The sequence below is a fragment of the Sander lucioperca genome, chromosome 3, assembly GCF_008315115.2.
Source record: "Sander lucioperca isolate FBNREF2018 chromosome 3, SLUC_FBN_1.2, whole genome shotgun sequence".
NCBI classification, from domain to species: Eukaryota; Metazoa; Chordata; class Actinopteri; order Perciformes; family Percidae; genus Sander; species Sander lucioperca.
In genome coordinates this window covers 3,422,412-3,441,393 of record NC_050175.1, presented here as the reverse complement: position 1 = coordinate 3,441,393, position 18,982 = coordinate 3,422,412, and positions in this window count along the sequence as shown.

Sequence of the window (18,982 nt, the reverse complement as noted above, 5' to 3'; positions counted from 1 at the left end):
GTTAGCTAACGTTAGCTATATTTAAAAGTTGTCTTCGACTTCAGCAGAATCCAAAAGCATGAGAAAGAAAGAAATTACTTCAACATAATCCCATTGTTGGTTAGGGCTTGTCTCAAAATGATGGCTAAATTACATGTAGGCTACTAAATTAACATTAGCACACTATCAATAGCCTGGTAAGATAGCCTATTTGGTAGTGATTATCTCCTCATTGCAAGTAACAGCATGTATCTCAATCCATTTTAAGTAACCAGTCTTAGGTTTGAAATACCTTGTTCATAAGCAAAACATTTCTGATCAGTTTTATCTGAATGAGTATTGCGATATGAAATATTGTATGACGCATTTTACATTTAAATTGTTTAAAAATGATTTGATAAACCTTTAAAATAAAGACTGAGTTTAAATATTCATTCAACTTGTTTTGCTTTTCTACTGAAAACTGAAGGACCTGACATGCATCAGACCATGCATTTATAGAATCATTCATTTACATTTAACTTACTGTTATCTTAAATAAGGAAATTATGCACTGGAAAAATATTGTGTTGCACAGTAAGTGCATGAATGCATGAAGGTTTAACATATTAACCAATAAAAAGACACTTTTTATTATATAAATTGAACAGTCCAACAGTATGTATAAGTAAATTGTTAAGATTATTTGATAATCATTGTTCCTTTTTCTGTTTTTGAAGATAGAACCTTATAATTCCAAGGCTGCTGTTAGTTTTTAGAACTAAAAGGTTCTATCTACAATTGACCTGTTTCAAAAACCCTAATTTACAATTCATGTAGAATTTTAATATCTCAGATGTAGAATTCATGGTGTATGTAACTCTGGTGCTATAAAGAAATGTGCTCCATTTGTCAGTTTTGCTATTTGCAATGCTAAAACTTTAAACCTCAATATCTCAAAACTGATTTGAACGCAGATAGAACCTTATTATTCTGAGGTAGCGATTTCACTTCACCAACTTAGACTATTATGTTCTGATCCATCACATACAATTCAGATTAAAAAAACATTGAACTAAAGGTTCAATTGTAATGTAACAATATAGGTAAAAAGCCAAGGGGGGTGAATACTTTTGCAAGGCACTGTATATATATATATATATATATATATATATATATATATATATATATATATATATATATATATACACACACACACAAGAAAAATCATTGGTTGGCAGATCACTGCCAACCAATCAGGAGTGATTTTTCTTGTTTAAAAGTAGTGGCTTCAGCCAATACTGAGTGAGGAAATTCAAGCCAGGCCAGATATTCTCTGGACAGGCACGGTGTCGCTGCTATTCATATGCTAATTAGGCCAGACACTCTGGCCAGGAGAGGTTTTGCTGCTATTCATATGCTTATTAGAGCCATTAGCACCTCCGCGAGAGCTCTCCACATACGTCATGGTTCGTTTCCAACAATATGTGGCACAGACGAACGCGACGTTCACAGCCTGTAAATTGTCGTTAACTGACGGAAATTAGGGAGATATACGGGCGTTTACGGGGACGAAAATCCCACTTTTCATGCAGTGCGAGGAGGGACACTTTGCCAGTGTAGTCGCTTGGATCCGCATAGTCTCACTGCGCTTCTCATGTGAACAGACAGGCAGACAACGCTCCGCGAGGAAACGCCAGGCGATCAATATGTGGTAACCATGGGGATTCTGTGCACTACTGTATCAACTGAATGACATTAGTTGACTCTTTGGTATCATATCTCCGTAATCACAGGTTTATTTATAACAAATACTAGGCAATACTTTGCTAACCACAGACTGTTATTATTGATAACTAAAGTTAGCTAAATTAGCATAGTTGTAATTCTATAGCCGTATTTAAGTTCAAACGTGACCTGATAAATCCTTTCATGTGCCGTCCGATAAGCAAAAGCCCCACTGTTTATGTCCTGATAACTGTTTAAAAACCAGTAGGGCCTATTCACACCAATCCATTTTCTCAAGTGATGACCTGCTATGTGAATATCTAAGGCAGCAGAAACCCGGTGATGTGGAGGCAGGCGGAGAAGTAAGCATTTGGCGCTGTAACCCTCAAACTGGGACAGTGGCTCCAGCAAATTCCAGGAACAACATCTAAGATCTCTGTCCAGAAGCAACGTGACATCATGACTTTGCGTAAACATACACGCCACTTTCCTAAAGCCAAGAGGCGTGTGGGGGTTGGATTGAAAAGAAAAAACGGTTTGGATTAGGAAAAGAAGAATTAATGGGGTTGAGTTTAGGTTGAAAAGAAGAAACGGTTGGGATCAGGAAAAGAAAAATGGGGTTGGGTTTAGGAAAAGAACAAACGTGGAAAGGAAACATCACATGAGGGACACAAAGGAAACGCCACATGCGGCATGCAATCCCCGCTCTCCTGGGTGAAAATCCTGTGTTTTACCCATCCACCACCCCAACATCCTTATGCGGATTTTCGGCCTTTCATACGGCGTCAATTCACACGCAATCACATCGTAATTCATGTGATTCATGGTAAGTCAATGGAGGCCAAACAGCGTTGATAAACACGCGAAATAGCGAGTATGCGTCTTTATAACACGCAAATCATGGCATATGAATTGGCGTGTCATACATACGCCACTTCATGAGATCAGTCTGGTTCAGAAGAGTGCAGTCCTAGGAACAGCTAAGATACTGCGCAGAACCCTCAGGCTCCCAGGCCTCTGGTAGAGGACCTGAGCTTGAAAGAAGAGGACCGCCCAGGATGGGAAGAGTGGGGAATTTATATATAATATATTACGAGGTCTGGAATAATTACCAGGCAGCAGAGCCAAAGCTCATTGTTGCATTTTATTATTTTCTAAATTGTATATAGTTTTTAAATTGTATTGTTATTGTTAACATTCACTTCTTTGAATTCAATTCTATTGGAAATATTCAATTAAATAAATATTGTTCTGTAGGTGTACTTATTCTTGGACCGACAGATGGAGGAAACTGTTTTTAAAGAGGGAGGACTGTAGTAGGACCACTGGGGTGTCAGGTGTTAGCTGTGTGGTAAAGGCAAATGGTCTTCATGGCTTACGGGTGAGGTAGATAGGATTTCAGGCAGTCTGAAAATAGTTATAGTTATAGTTAAATAAAACAGAATTCATTTTGATTAAATGTATTTCATTTGACCTACTAAATACATGTTTCTCTAGTTGTAGTTGCTCCAGCGCAATAAATCAAAAGTCAGTAGAGGGCGATAGAGAGCAAAAGTTTGTGTAATCAAAGTACGTAAAAACGTGTAGATGCTAAGTAATTCTGATTTTCGCATAATCTCTAATACTTTGCAAAAAGAATGGAAACAGCCTCTGAATAGAATTACAGTGAAAATAAAGTGAGGACCGGCCTAAATGTAGACAGACAGCAGCAGACAGAGCAGACATGTCTCCTCGCCACAGCTGTCAGCTCCTGGCAATCATTGATCACCTCTACTTTGTGTGTGTGTGTGTGTGTGTGTGTGTGTGTGTGTGTGTGTGTGTGTGTGTGTGTGTGAGATGAGGCCAGGTTATGGCATGTTGGTTTCAGCAGAGCAGAACCGTGTTGGGCCAGATCTGATGACCTATTTTCTTCAGGGCCACAGATCTGTCTCCCAGGAAACGCTCACTAAAAATACTTTGCAGGCTGTTGAGTTCACAGCACACACAACACACACACATTTCAGAGCGTTCATTTATGGTGTATGATAACACAGTAACCATCCATCTGTTTCAAACATCTGCTTATTGATATTTAGCAAAACTGCCAATTCCATCATAGATTGGCTGGAAAGGTTAAAACGAAAGTAATGCTATTATAACCTTAGTTTTATAAGCACAGGAGGAGCCCTTAACTGAACTCTATGGGTAATACTCCTTTCCAATCCTGAGCATGTGTAAGCACACTGAAATTTGCCTAAACGGAGCCGGCCATTCAGGTTATGCCTACCTTGAACCGTGCAACGTGACGGCTGTCTGACATCCTACGCCCTTTTCAGCAACAGCCAATGTTATAATCGTTAACGAAAACGAACGAAATAATGAACGAATAAAAACAGTTAATAAATAAAAACGAGGCATTACAAAAAAAAACAATAACTAAAACTGTAATGTCTGTTTGCAAAACTAACTAAAATAAAATAAAATTATAGAGTAAATGTCCTTAGTTTTTGTATTTGTCAATGTCTTTCATAGAGCAAATATGTTTCAGAGTTGACATTTCCGACCATAGACATATATAGAATTTCCGACTGGTAACCCAGATATTCCGACATTCCATGGCAAATTGAACACAGCATAGTCCATGGCGTCATGTCGGTACCGAAAGTCTGAAGAATGCGTCCTATGACTTATGTGTGTCAGATAAAAGCAAGTGCCTTGCAGTGGAAGGTGGTAAAATATGTGGACAATTTATTAAAGGAAAAAACCCCCACGAATTTGAAAGTACATTTGAGAAGCGCGAACAACGAAGCTAACCTAGTTTACCTTAACAAGGTAAAGGAGAACGCCAAGCCCCCCTCCCCGAAACAGAAGCTAACCCTGGTACAAGGCCAGGCAGCATGACGGAGACAACTGTAGGACAGAGAACACTACAGGCGTGCTTTCACCGGCGACCCGGAGCTGCTGGTTAATAAATACGCAGGAACACCAAAAGCGGGAGAAAGCATGGGTTAATATGCGTATTGATACTGCGATGTCTCCACAACTGTGTGAGTCGATTGACTTCAAAAAGTTTGCCACTTTACTCGAACCAAAGTTCAAAACACCTATTCATGTATGTCTTCTTTAGTCTATGGCCATTTAGGGTTTTTCCTGGCACACGTCACTTACACATTTTGCACTTACTGCGGCGTCTTGTGTAGACTGTTTACATATTTGTGCTCATCATATGTACATTTTATTTACCGGTGTTATTGTTGAAAACATTGTGAATACATATTTCTAAAATTGTGTTTTTGTTGAGTTATTATTACACAATACTTTTTCTGACCTTTTTGAATCTTGGCCCTGACAAATAACCCATATTACAAAAAAAAGACTAAAAAACTAAAACTAATAAAAACTAAACTAAAACTAAGCATTTTCAAAAAATAAAAAAACTAAACTAAACTAGCAAACCTGCTTTAAAGCCCCTAGGTAGAGGGCTCCACCTGTGCTTATAGAATTAGGGTTACATCAGCATAACCTTCGTTCTATATCACCAGGCTCCGCCCTCTACTGGACTCTATGGGTACAGTGGCTGGAGCCCGATGTATGAATGCCCTGTCGCGACATAACACCGACCCAACCACAGTGATCCTGGCAGACTGCAGGCTAGTTGCTGCAGCCCACTTACTTCTGAGAATTAAGGGGCCCCTGCTCACCCAGTAGTACTCAACTGAGCTGGGTAGAGCCACAGCCTAACCTTAAAGGGGTAAAAATACAAACAAGGACACCACGCACACTACATCCCCTGAGTCATCAAGGAGCAAGGGAGCAATAGGTGTATAAAGCCCAGAGGGGGCCAGATGTGACACAACTGGCACACACCCATCCCCTTTCACCAGTCACATGTCGTTCCAGTGAGCACGGACTCCGAAAAGTAGCCCGACATGTCCAAAAGGGCAGATTTGTATGAATGGACAAGGCGTAGACAACGACTCCCCCGTACATATGTCCTCGACACTCACGAGCCGGTGATGAGGTCTGTGAATGCATCATCACCAGCACCTCCTCTTCTGAAAGGAAATCTATCTCTTACTTAAGCCTGGTTCACACGGGACGATTTTAAAATTGTCGGCCGATTTTCCAATCCTGAGAGACCCCACACACGGCAATAAAAAAATCACGGGTCTAACAGTTTTGGTCGTACAGTGTGTGGTGCGCAGCACACGGCAAAATCAACACATCACACACGAACCGATTTGACTCCCGAGCATTCCCAGGTCAGACGGGAAATCTCGCAAAATCCCTCGAGATCAAACGTGACTTCAGAGTAAACAATCATGGCGGACGAAGAGGATGCAGTGGCAATAGTTTCTAGTTTGTTTTTAACCGAAAAAAAAACGTTATCAAAAGAAAAGGCGATGGTCAAAGAAGTGGAGACAACGCGAGCATGGACTATACTTGCTATACTTATCTCCGACGTCCACCGGACTTTCTGGTGCGCCATGCCGCCGGCTGTTTTGATTTTGTTTCCCGGTGCCTTCCTCGCCGCCTCGTCACCTCGCTTTCTGATTGGCTACACGCCACAGTCCACAGGCTGCGTGCTCGTTTGTCCCCGGGGGACACCACACACAAGGAGAAATCGGGCCAAAAAAATCCAACATGTTGGATATCCCCAATTTGAGATCGGAGCGGTCCCGACGTCCTTCCGAGCAGACGAGAGCAGTCTTAACACACCACACACGGCAGGAATATCTGATCAGATTATTTTACGATAATCGGAGCATCCTTAAGATTGTCGGAAGGGGTGAATCGGGGCTAAAATCTGCCTAATTATCCTGCCGTGTGAACCAGGCTTTAGGGGATAGATTCACCTCCTCGACAGCCATAAATGGAGGAGAAACGCTGAAGAACTGGCCGACACAGAAAGGGCCGAGCCGGTGATGAGGTCCCAGAACGCATCATTACTAGCTCCTCCTCTTCTGAGAAAAAATCTACTTCCTCCTGGGAGGATATATTTACCTACCTGACACCCATAAACGGAGGAGGGACGCTGCAGAACTGGCGAGAATAGCCCAGTCTCAGCGCCCTGTCCATCTTATCCATTTACCACAGTTGCTCCTCCAGCATGTTTGTAAAGATGCAGCAGGTGCTTATGGTCATCGTGACTAATCCCTCGGAGTGGTTGAGCCCAACTCCGCCAGATGTCATTACATTTACACCATAAACATCCACACCAACAACATCGCCTGCTGCACGCAATGGAGTTGGTACATCCTGATTAGCTGACTATGTTTATGCAAAGTTCAGTGGGCGAATGCGTGCTCAGTATTAAAGAGGAGTATTACCCATAGAGTCCAGTAGAGGGCAGAGTCTGTGTTAGATAGAACCTGTAGTGTCAGCAAAATGCTAACAGTGATTGTGACACACTTTCTGCCAAGGACATCAAAAGTCAAGGATGCCAATGTAAATATGTAGATAAAGATGAAGTCAACTGTTAGCCTGAGACTAGACAATGTTCCATACATACCATGTCAGCATCATGTCATTTAACTGTCTATACCTAGGCTTGAGAACTGATGACTACTTAGTGAATAAATAATAAATAATCAAAGAATAAAAGTTTATTTATAAATAAGAATCCATAAACTCCCAATGTGGTTCGTTTTATTCTATTGTGCTCTAGCGACTACCGCAAACACAGTGAGAGGCTGCCTTTCTTCCTGAGCGACAGGCGTATAGTGTGTCTCAAACCGTGCACTACCGCGCACTAACAGGTAGTAAACTTGCTACTTGCTTCTCTACAGTGCGGACGCTTTGCTGCTTGCTCCTGCGTCTGTTTGCATATTTCTGCTGATAATTTTGCTTTTCCTCTGTGAGAAACTATGAGCAGCGGCTCTTGGATACTTATAAATCACTGGACCATAAATTTTTTGTAGACATAGTAGGCTATTGCCATATTTCAAAATTTTTCTGTGTTAGCGTGGCCTACCAATAGCTCAAGCCTGTCCTACAGTGACCGGAAACGTGTTACTTAACTAAAGCTAATTAGCAGCAAGATGCCTCTTTTCTCCGTGGATGAATACTACAAACTCCAGAAGATTGCAGTTCTGGAAACCAAAATTCACCGGTTAGAAGTAAACGTGGAAGTGAACGGACCATGTGGGAATGACACCACTTTACCATGGACCCAAAACAATGGCTAAAAGCATGCTTACACATGGTTAATTAGCACCAACAAGACTAAAAAGAAACAGGAGGGCTGTGGAACGGGTAATAAATCAACAAGTGGCAGTCCTCCCTGGAACTCTTTTGGTGCAAAACCTAAGAGTAAATCATTTTATTTTTTACATTTTTCATGAATCAAATTTTGCATCTTTTGAATATGTGGGTCTTCAGCTAAGGTCCTCCCTTCAAGCTATATTTCTGAATATCTACAGGCCACCCAAATACTGTCCAACCTTCTTCGATGACTTTACTGAACTGCTGTCTATAATCTGTATTAATTTTGACTGTGTAATTATTGCTGGTGATTTTAACACCCATGTTGACAACCCCCAGGACAGACGGACCAAAGAATTGTGTTGTGTTTTGGAGAACTATGGACTATCAGCATGTGACGGAGCCCACACACAATCTTGGGCACACTCTGGACATGATTATCTCCAAGGGTTTGAACATTTCCAAGGTTGTGGTGACTGATGTTGCTCTCTCTGATCATTCCTGTGTTTTCTTTAAAGGAGAACTCCGGGCAATTTTTACGTTAATCTTGATCACTATACTTTTAGTACTGTCTATAGCAAAAACCACGAGCCGAATTGGTGCTAGCAACATGGAGCTTCTGTAGCTAATGCCCAGAGCTCCCGTTAGCTAAAACAGCAGTTATGGGGGCATAAGCTAAAGAGTGCCTTGTGCCTCTTAACAGACTCAAAATGCTATTAAAATGTCTGTGCAACATGAACAGGGCCCTTACATGACAACAAGATGCGTTTAGCAACTTAGCCATTGTTGAAATTCACATACCCTGTTAGCTGCTAGCTGCCGTCTGGGATGAGTGAGTGTGTTCAGCCAGGCTTCGGTAATAATCATCACGCTGCAGTCCCGTGTGTATTTGTAACATAAATATCCATTTAGTGTGCAATCCATCTGGCGTTGGTGAGTAGGAGTCTTGTCCGTGTCGATCGTTGTGGTTTCCTTAGCCGGACTAGCATGTCCGACCGGCGTCCCTGCCTCTGCTTCCTCCCCGCCCTCCTGGCTTCACGCGGCCGACAACAATCCAACGAGCGCCCGCTGGTCTGGTGGATGTCTTCCAGAAGACCGTTCAAGCCTTCGCCGCGAAAAATTTTATTTTATTTCCCCTCAAAAATAATTGAGCACTGTAGTGGTTATGACCATATTAGTGACTATGCTACATGGAAACGGACCAAATTATGTTTGGGTCCTGTACAGTAAAATAGTGTTTTAGACGGCTAGCTGTAGTATCGCTAAGTCCCGTGGGAATTCAGTTGTAGCAGGAAAAAGGTAAATAGCAAATTCCTCTGTACAGGTGACACAGTTTTCGTTACCTGGCTGTATGAGATCCCACTCTTTACAGCACAGGCTTTCTTCCTCGGTAGGTATTGGGTCACAACACCCACACAAACACCACCAGTTGCCCGAAATCCGTGTCCTTGAAGCAGATGCTTCATCTGCCAGTTGCCCCTCTGTCTGTCTCGTTCTTTCCAACTCTTGTGATGCTAGTTCTTCGTCTGTATACTCGGGTTCGAATAAATAAGGACGACCATCAAACTCAAACGCCTCTTCCATGTGTTCAGTATCTTCTATATTCTCCAGTTACGTTACTCCAAACTTCTTCCCTTGTGAACAACTCCGATCTTCACTCTTCACACACTACGCTCCTCCAACCTGCACACTACTATTTACTTTTTTCCTGCTACAACTGAATTCCCACGGGACTTAGCGAGACTACAGCTAGCCGTCTAAAACACTATTTTACTGTACAGGACCCAAACATAATTTGGTCCGTTTCCATGTAGCATAGTCACTAATATGGTCGGCCGGCGGTTCAAAGAGAGACTATGCTTATACTGTGGGGAGAATAATCACCAACTGGTCTCCTGTCCTTCCTGCCCGAACCATTTAAACGCTCAAGCTCACCAGCCAAGGACGGGGTCCTGGTGAGTCAATCACTAGTTTCCGATATTCCCCGTAGACGCATTAACATAAAGGCTGTATTATGTGTTAATGGTAAAGAGATTCCTCTCCAAGCTCTAGTTGATTCAGGTTCTGATGCTAACATTGTGGATTCAGAGTTAGTCAACCATCACCAGATTCCCCTAGCCTCACTTGAGACACCCCTAGTGGTCAGAACACTCAATGGGGAGGTTTTAGCTTGAGTCTCTTATGAAACCCTTCCTCTACCCTTGTTAGCTAGCAACCATCACGAGCAACTCAGCTTCCACATTTTGCCCTCAGCTAATGCTCCCATTGTTTTGGGTCTCCCCTGGTTACGGCTCCACAATCCCATTATTGACTGGTCTGCCGGTAAGATTACCAGCTGGAGCTCTTTTTGTCATTCCACTTGTCTCAAGTCAGCACAAACTACAAGCATTAACAAACTCAGATCTCAACCACCAGAACCTACTGATGTTTCTACTGTTCCCCCTATCTATCATGACCTAGCAGAGGTTGTTCAGTAAAGAAAAGGCCTTATCTTTACCACCTCATCGACCTTATGACTGCTCCATCGACCTGCTGCCCGGGGCTCCCCTTCCCACCAGTAGGTTGTACAACCTTTCTGCGCCTGAACGCGAAGCAATCGAGCAGTACATTGGTGAGTCCCTCAAGTCTGGCATTATTCACTCCTCCTCGTCTCCTGTGGGTGCTGGATTTTTCTTTGTGTCAAAAAAGGATAAGACTCTCAGACCTTGTATTGATTTCCGTGGCTTAAATAATATAACTGTAAAGAACAAATATCCCCTGCCTCTGCTTAGTTCAGCTTTTGAACCTCTGGTGGGAGCCACTGTTTTCACCAAGCTGGACCTACGGAACGCCTACCATCTGGTCAGAATCAAGGAGGGAGACGAATGGAAGACGGCCTTCAACACTCCTCTCGGCCACTTCAAATATCTGGTCATGCCATTCGGACTCACCAACGCTCCCGCTGGGTTCCAGGCACTGGTCAATGATGTCCTCCGGGATCTGCTCAACCGGTTAGTTTTCGTTTACCTTGACGACATACTTATCTTCTCCAAGAACATGGAGGACCATGTCCAGCATGTTCGACAAGTTTTGATGAGACTACTGGAAAACAAACTGTACGTTAATGCTGAGAAATGCGAGTTCCACTCTTCTTCGGTTTCCTTCCTGGGATATATTGTGGAGAGCGGGCAGGTGAAGATGGACCCGAGCAAAGTACAGGCTGTAACTGAGTGGCCAGTTCCCACCACCAGGAAACAGTTACAGTGGTTCTTAGGTTTTGCTAACTTTTACCGCCGTTTTATTCGGAACTACAGTTCTGTGGTTGCTCCCATGACTAAACTAACCTCTCCCTCTGTTCCCTTTGTGTGGTCTGCAGCAGCTGCCAAGGCTTTCACGGAACTCAAGGACCGTTTCTCCTCTGCTCCCATCCTCGTTCAGCCCGATTCCTCCAGCCAGTTCGTGGTGGAGGTGGACGCATCGGACGTTGGGGTTGGAGCTGTTCTCTCCCAACGTTCAGCAGGTGATAACAAGCTACATCCCTGTGCATTCTTCTCCAAGAAACTATCGCCTGCTGAGAGGAACTATGACGTTGGGAATCGAGAGTTGCTGGCTGTAAAACTAGCTTTGGAGGAGTGGAGACACTGGTTGGAGGGGGGCCGTTGTTCCGTTCCTGGTTTGGACCGATCAGAAAACCCTTGCATATATTCAGACGGCTAAGCACCTGAACTCCCGCCAGGCCCGGTGGGCCTTGTTTTTTGGTCGATTCAACTTCTCCCTCACCTACCATCCCAGCAGTAAGAATGTCAAGCCCGATGCCCTCTCGAGACAGTTCTGCTCGGTTCTGGAGGAACCAATCACTCCCAACACCATCATCCCTTCTACCTGCTTGGTGGCGTCCCTGACCTGGGAGGTGGAATCTAGGGTAAGACAAGCACTTTGCACTAACCCTAACTTGGGGTGTATGTTTGTTCCCGATTCTGTCCACTCCCAGGTCCTCCAATGGGGTCATGCCTCCAAGTTTTCCTGCCATCCTGGAGTGGCTCGTACTCTCTCTCATCCGGAGACACTTTTGGTGGTCCACCATGGCGGTGGACGTACGGGAGTTCGTCGGGGCCTGTACCATCTGCGCCAGGGGCAAGGCGTCTCATCGGCCACTGACTGGTCTTCTCCGTCCCCTTCCTCTACCTGAATGACCCTGGTCACATATTGCTCTGGACTTTGTCACGGGACTACCGCCCTCAAGAGGTAACGACACAATTTTGTCCATTGTTGATCGTTTTTCTAAGGCAGTCCACTTCGTGGTTCTCCCTAAACTGCTGTCGGCTGCCGAGACGGCCGACCTCATGGTGAACCACGTCTTCAGAATCCACGGTATTCCTCTGGACATCGTTTCCGACCGTGGTCCCCAGTTCACCTCTCAAGTGTGGAAAGCGTTTTGCCAGGCTCTGGGCGCCAAGGTTAGTCTCTCCTCTGGTTATCACCCTCAGTCCAATGGTCAGACGGAGAGGGCTAACCAGGATCTTGAGTCGGCTCTGCGGTGCGTATGTGCCCGCAATCCCTCTGCCTGGAGTTCACAACTCGCATGGATTGAATACGCTCACAATTCACTTACCTGCTCGGCTACTGGTCTGTCTCCATTTGAAGTTTCTCTGGGCTACTCTCCTCCTCTCTTTCCCGTTCAGGAATCGGAGATTGCAGTTCCCTCCGTCCAACATCACTACCGCCGGATGCGGAGACTCGGCAGGCCCTTCTCCGAACACGGGAACACAACCAGCGGGTGGCCGACCGCCATCGCATCCCTGCTCCTGTTTACAGACCCGGTCAGCAGGTATGGCTCAGTTCCAAGGACATTCACCTCAGTGGTACCTCTACAAAGTTGGCCCCTCGCTTCATTGGCCCATTTGAGGTTGAGAAGGTTATTAACCCCTGTGCTGTTTGCCTCAAGCTTCCTCCTGCCCTCAGGATTCATCCCACCTTCCACGTCTCCCAACTGAAACCTGTTTCCACCAGCACTCTGAGCCCTCCTACCATCGCCCCACCACCCACCCGGGTCATTGATGGACATCCTGCCTATACTGTTCGGCGGATTATGGATGTGCGACGTCGGGGTAGGGAATTCCAGTTTCTGGTCAATTGGGAGGGGTACGGTCCTGAGGAGAGGAGCTGGGTTTCCCATGCTATCATTCTCGACCCCTCTCTCCTCAGTGACTTTTACCGGGCCCATCCTGGGAAGCCCGGTGGTCCGCCTGGAGGCGGTCGTTGAGGGGGGGGTACTGTCATGATGTCATCATGGCAGCCCGTGCTTCTTTTTGTTCTGTGTGTTTTTGTTTGTTTTCCCTCATGTTCCTCCCTCCTGTGCCGATGACTGTGAGCTGTGGGTGCGGCTTAGCTGGCAGGTGGCACCAGGTGAAGCTCATTCCCTAATCACCCTCCTGCAGTATTTAAGGCTGGCTCTGTGATCCACTCGTCGCCAGATCGTACAGTCTACCAGTGTGGTATAGTTGCACTCCTGGCTCCCTGTGTTATCTGTTTACCTGGTGTTTTAGCTTGTGTAGCTAAAATATTTTCTGTGTTTATCTCTTGTTGCAGCCTGCCTTGCTTGCTCGTGCTCCTGCCTGCCTGCTTGCTCATCCCGCCTGCTCCTCTCTCTCTGTAAGGATTGGATTCAAACTCAATTGTTTGTTGGACTCTGGAGGAGGCCTTACCACATGGTCAACGCCACCACTTAACTGGGCACGCTCTGGAGAGCGCACTGCACCCACCACTCACCACTGGATTCCCTCGACACAACCCTCCTTTTTGCCACCAGCACAATTATTGGCTGGTGGCAAAAAGGTGGTGTATAGAGCGCCGTGGGCTTCCCTTTGTGACGGAGATCCAGCTAGCTCACAGCAATCTTGAATCACAGAGTCTATGAAGTAGGACACGCCGGACGGCGAGGCAGCACCGGCCGCTGTCACGTAGCCTGCTGAGCTCCTGCTGAACTGCGACACACAGTCGGACAAAATTTGCAATTAGCCATCAATTTTCGTAAAACGGCGCATATTTGACCTCTACATAGTTGATTTCTCGCATAAAAAAGTCTCAGAAGTGAATTTAGTAATTAAATAGCGGACCTCTGGAGATCTGCATGACCTAGCTAGATTCAGAAGACTAAGCTGACCTCAGGTCAGTGGTGTAGCCTATGCAAATATTGGGGCGTGACAAAGACTAGGAGTTGAGATGCTTACGTCAACTTTTAGCTTTGTTCAGATTCGCCCATTTTCAGCGGCAGTTTCAAAATGTGAGATTTGCATAGTAAAGGGGTATCAATGGGATTTTGAGCTTCTATGTATGTCCTATTTACCCACCGAACTGTTATTCAACTATGACAAGGTAAAATCGGTTTTGCAATGAATGGAAATAAGTTCTGATACTGCAGCTAAACTCCTGTGTGGACAGAGATTGTTTTTTGTCTCAAAACAGGGCTTAAAAATGATAACATGGCAGTGTAGATGTAGCCTGAGAGTGGCCAGCAGACATGCTAGATCTGACACACACACACACACACACACACACACACACACACACACACACTCTTACACTTTGAATAGCCTCAAACTACAGTGGACTTGATTATACAGAGTTATTGGATTAAATGGTGTTTTAGGTGCCAGACCCAAGCTGTGGGCCAATGACTTGAATCTGTTAAGGTGTTTTTCTAGGGCTGTCAAAATGAACGCGATAATGAGTTGTCAAATTCCTTTAACGCCACTCTGTTTTTTTGACGTGCGATTAACGCACATGCATTCTGTGATTTGGGCCTTGGGCTGCTCCGTAGTTTGGGAAATCAGGAAGCAATGCAGCAGCAACGTTGTGAATGGTTAGCAAAAACAAAGCTCCTTAAGCAGAAATGGATAAAGAAAAGGGTCTTTTGAATGGCAAGAAGTAGCAGTTTCAAATCTCTAATGTAAAGTAATTCTGCCGGATGTCCCTAATGTCGTCCATATATCCGTTACCTTCCTCTTTCTTTGTGTTGACGTTCTAAACTCCGGTGGATTTATGAGGACTATGGTTAACTGCTCCTCAGATCTCTGCAGGGTAAATCCAGACAGCTAGCTAGACTATCTGTCCAATCTGAGTTCTCTGTTGCACGACTAAAACAACTTTTGAACGTACACATGTTCCACCAAAACAAGTTCCTTTCCGAGGCAGAGGCGCCGTGACTCCGTGGCTCCGTCCGGTGCTTAGCACCGCCCAAGACGATTGTGATTGGTTTTAAAGAAATGCCAATAAACCAGAGCACGTTTTTCTCCCATCCCGGAATGCTGTGTGGACATGCCAGACCTTCCTTTGCAGCGCTGTGGAGGAAGGTCTGGCAATGCGAGAATAATAAACCTCCAACATCTCCTAATCTAAAGGCCAGAGTAGTACTTTTAAGTTGCCAGGCACTGCCAGTATTTTTGATTATATTCACTAATCTTCCAAGACCCCCAGAATATTTTGTTATATGAGTATTTAACAAGTAAATACAGTATATCAAAAGAAAGAACAGAGCTTCTGGTTTTATACACACACAAAAAAACATTTATTCTAGCTTCATTCATTCTTTTTTTTTAATCACACTTAAATGTTGGTCATTTTCATCAAAACATTTTGAACAAAAACCTGAGAAAATTCCATTTTTCAAAGACATTCCATTTTTCAAAGTCATTTTTAAGCAGAACATTTATATTTACATTGTTTTTATATTTCTTCCATAAGTAGTGGAATTGTATAAAAAAATAATTAAAACTATTTTCTGTTGGAATAGTAGTGTAATATCTTACACCACAACTTTTCTCCTTCAAACGGCTTACTTACAAACTTTACATATTTACATATTGTTCTGCTTGTTAGGAAATGGCAGGAGTCAATTCCTTATTTATTTGTTTTTTTTTACAAACACTTAAATACAACAAAAACCTGAGAAAACTGCATTGCAGAATACTAACTTCATATTTACATTTTCCCCCTCACTTCTATTTGGTAACTACGGAAGCCCTGAAAGGCAGGGTGAAAGGCATTGGCAAGGCATTGTTGGCAACAACCTATGTTCATCTTGTACAAAGGCGATATTATCACATATGGAGGAGATTATATCTTAGAGTTTATCTCCTAATTAGGAGATGTTATCTTGTTCGTACAAGATAAACTTCTAGGCCTAATTAGGCTGTTTTGAGGGTGAGGGTGTTTTCACACTTGAAAGTCCGAACCAAGTTCCGGACCAAGGTTTATGTTTTTGTTACATTGTATACATTTGATCCGGTAAGTTTTGGTTTCACACTGCAGTTATGCAAGCGCACTAAAGATCTAAACGTGACAAAAATATGTCCTGCCGTCATCACATACGTGAGCTGCGTCTCCAGATACTTATAATTGATTGGTTTGTTGACGGGCTTCCCCGTCCTCTCGTATCCTCTCTCTGTGTCGGAGTTTTTTCAGCTGACTGCTGCTCTCCTCTACTGCTGCGGCTCTTTTTGTTTTGTTGTGATGTTGAGAAGCGAGACACGGAAACTTTCTTTCTGGAGAATTTATTCAGAGACAAACGGAAACCTACACTGTACATTTACTATCACTTAACAAATAAACTGCTGATGTATTCTCAGCTCTGATAGCCGACAGCTGTCTGCTCTGAACGCATTCACCGTCACTCTCTCATGTAGCCTACACACTAAGCACTGAGCTATTCCTTAAAGGAGCTATTCCCCGGTCTTGTAACACAAGGAGAGCCTGCCAGAGCTTCTTGTATTTGGTCCGAAAGTCCGAACCATCCAAAAAATGCTTTCACACTATAAACGAACCGGACCACCTCTTTTTATCGGACCAAAATTTGGTCTTTTGATCCGGACCGTGGTCCGGGGGAGGTTTCACACCTCTAATTTTGGTTCAGATCAAACAAAAAAGTCCGAAAGTCCGGACCAAATGAGGTATGTGTGAAAACGCCCTGAGAAAGCGGTGCAGAATGGAGCGCTTAGTGCATAATACAAAGGAAACTGAATGTTCAGCCAAATGCAGCATAAACAAAGGTTTCACCTTCATAGTTAACCATAATGGATTGGGTTAGACAGAGTACATAGGCTATGTAGATATAAGGTCTGATGAAATCACATTGGCCCTCATTTATCAACCTAACGTAGAAACCAGCGCAGATATGAGCGCAGAAATCCTCTTACGACAGGCTTCACGTGTGAGTCATGAAACGTTTGTATCACACCAATCAGAGCGTAAGAATGGTCGTACATTGATAAATGCAGCGGCTGGAAACGATCGTAATTTAAATATCACGCCCCAATATATTCTGGGTTTTGAGGCCTCGCCCCTACAATTTACGACATGGTGAGACGTAATCCGGCTGAGAAGCGGCACTTTTCAGAGGTGGAGATTGAAACCCTGATATCTCAGGTTCATTTGCACTAGCGTTTGTAGTTTTGTCAGCCTGAAAACTGGTATTAAAGGCTGTAGAAATAATGCGGAATGGAAAGAGATCACTGATGCAGTAAACAGTGTTGCCGTGGTAAATCGGACTCCAGCTGAAGTTTATTTAATTTATACATCCTTGACATATGCTATAGTCCCCATAGTAATATACAGGCTTATATTGCAATCTCTTAGGCCTACATGGTGTACCTATATTTAAATAAACACAGTAGCGGAGTTTATGCAGTGTCTTTTATTTTACTCGTGTTTGTTTCATGAGTGAGAACTGTGAGGGAGAGCGTGTGTCCTCCGCCCCCCGTGCTGGACCACCACCTCCACCCTGTCTCCTGACAGCAGAGGGGCTGGAAAAACAAGCCGAAATATATCGGTCAATGGCAGAAATAAATGTTGTGCATCGTCATGTTTCCTGTATTGAGTATCATTGCCAAACATAACAATATACCTTTTAAAAGCGAGGAATAATATCCTGTCTCCTTCGTATAGCCTCAGTTGGGGCTCTCTGGGCATCGGGTCATCTGGCTCCAGAACCCCACAGGCTAAAACAATGTTGCAGAATTTTTCTGCCGTGTATAGTAGGGTCCCCCCCGCTGATGCAAGACCATGAGCCATCTTCCCTTAATCAATCCGATGCAGCGCTCCACCGTGGCCCGTGTGCGTACGTGTGCACTGTTGTACCGGCGAATAGAGGTCTTTTAAAAGAGCCAGATCTGCCATTGCTGATAAGTGATCAACTGATGACTTCTCCTTCTCCTGATAAACTTTTTATATGCTGCACCGCAAGTCCACACTGACTCGAAAACTTGCGTACACGAGTTCAGACCAGACGTGAGATTTTATCGCAGCCTACGCTCACGTTCAAATTGATAAATCCCTTGCTTTGCGTAGGAATCGGCGTACGCCCATCCTACGCCTGTTTTTGGTCGTACGCACGTTTCATAAATGAGGGCCATTGTGAGGAGACTGTGTGTTCCAACCTGGTTGAGCCGTTTTGGTTGTCATCGCTATAATCTCTATCAGGTGATTGTAAACTCAGCTGCTTGCTGAGATGAACCAGATGCTTTTTCCTCTTTACCAGTGGTCCACGGTTAATTTATATTCACATAAATCGGATGACGTCATTTATGTGAATATTAATTAGCCTTGTGGACCGCTGGTAGAGAGGAAAAGAGGCTGGTTATTCCCAGCAAGCAGCTGACTTTAAGAATTTGCTAACTAAGAAACAGATTCCCTTCCACTGAATATCCGCAAGTCTTTCCAGTTTCAAAACTTGCCTAAAAACACCTTTTTAAACTGGCTTATTCTCTTTGATCACTGTATATATCTATCAATTGCTGGTCTGATTTTTTATTTATTTTTTGCTTTGTAAATATGCCCTCTACCTATTATGAAAGATTGTTATATTATTTTTAACTTAGTATATTGTTTTTTATTGTAATTTCATTTTAAATGACTCTACAACACTTACTAGTAAATTATTTGCCATGTAGAAATATCACTTCTACCAAAAAATTTGATTTATGAGGTTAGTGATGTTGGACTGCTATTATTTTGAACACAACTGTGTATATCTACACTGTCCAACCCAAGTCGGTGCCTATGCACAGTTCCATTATGTTTTACAATGGACATTTGTTGTTAACTACGAAGGTGAAACCTTTGTTTATGCTGCATTTGG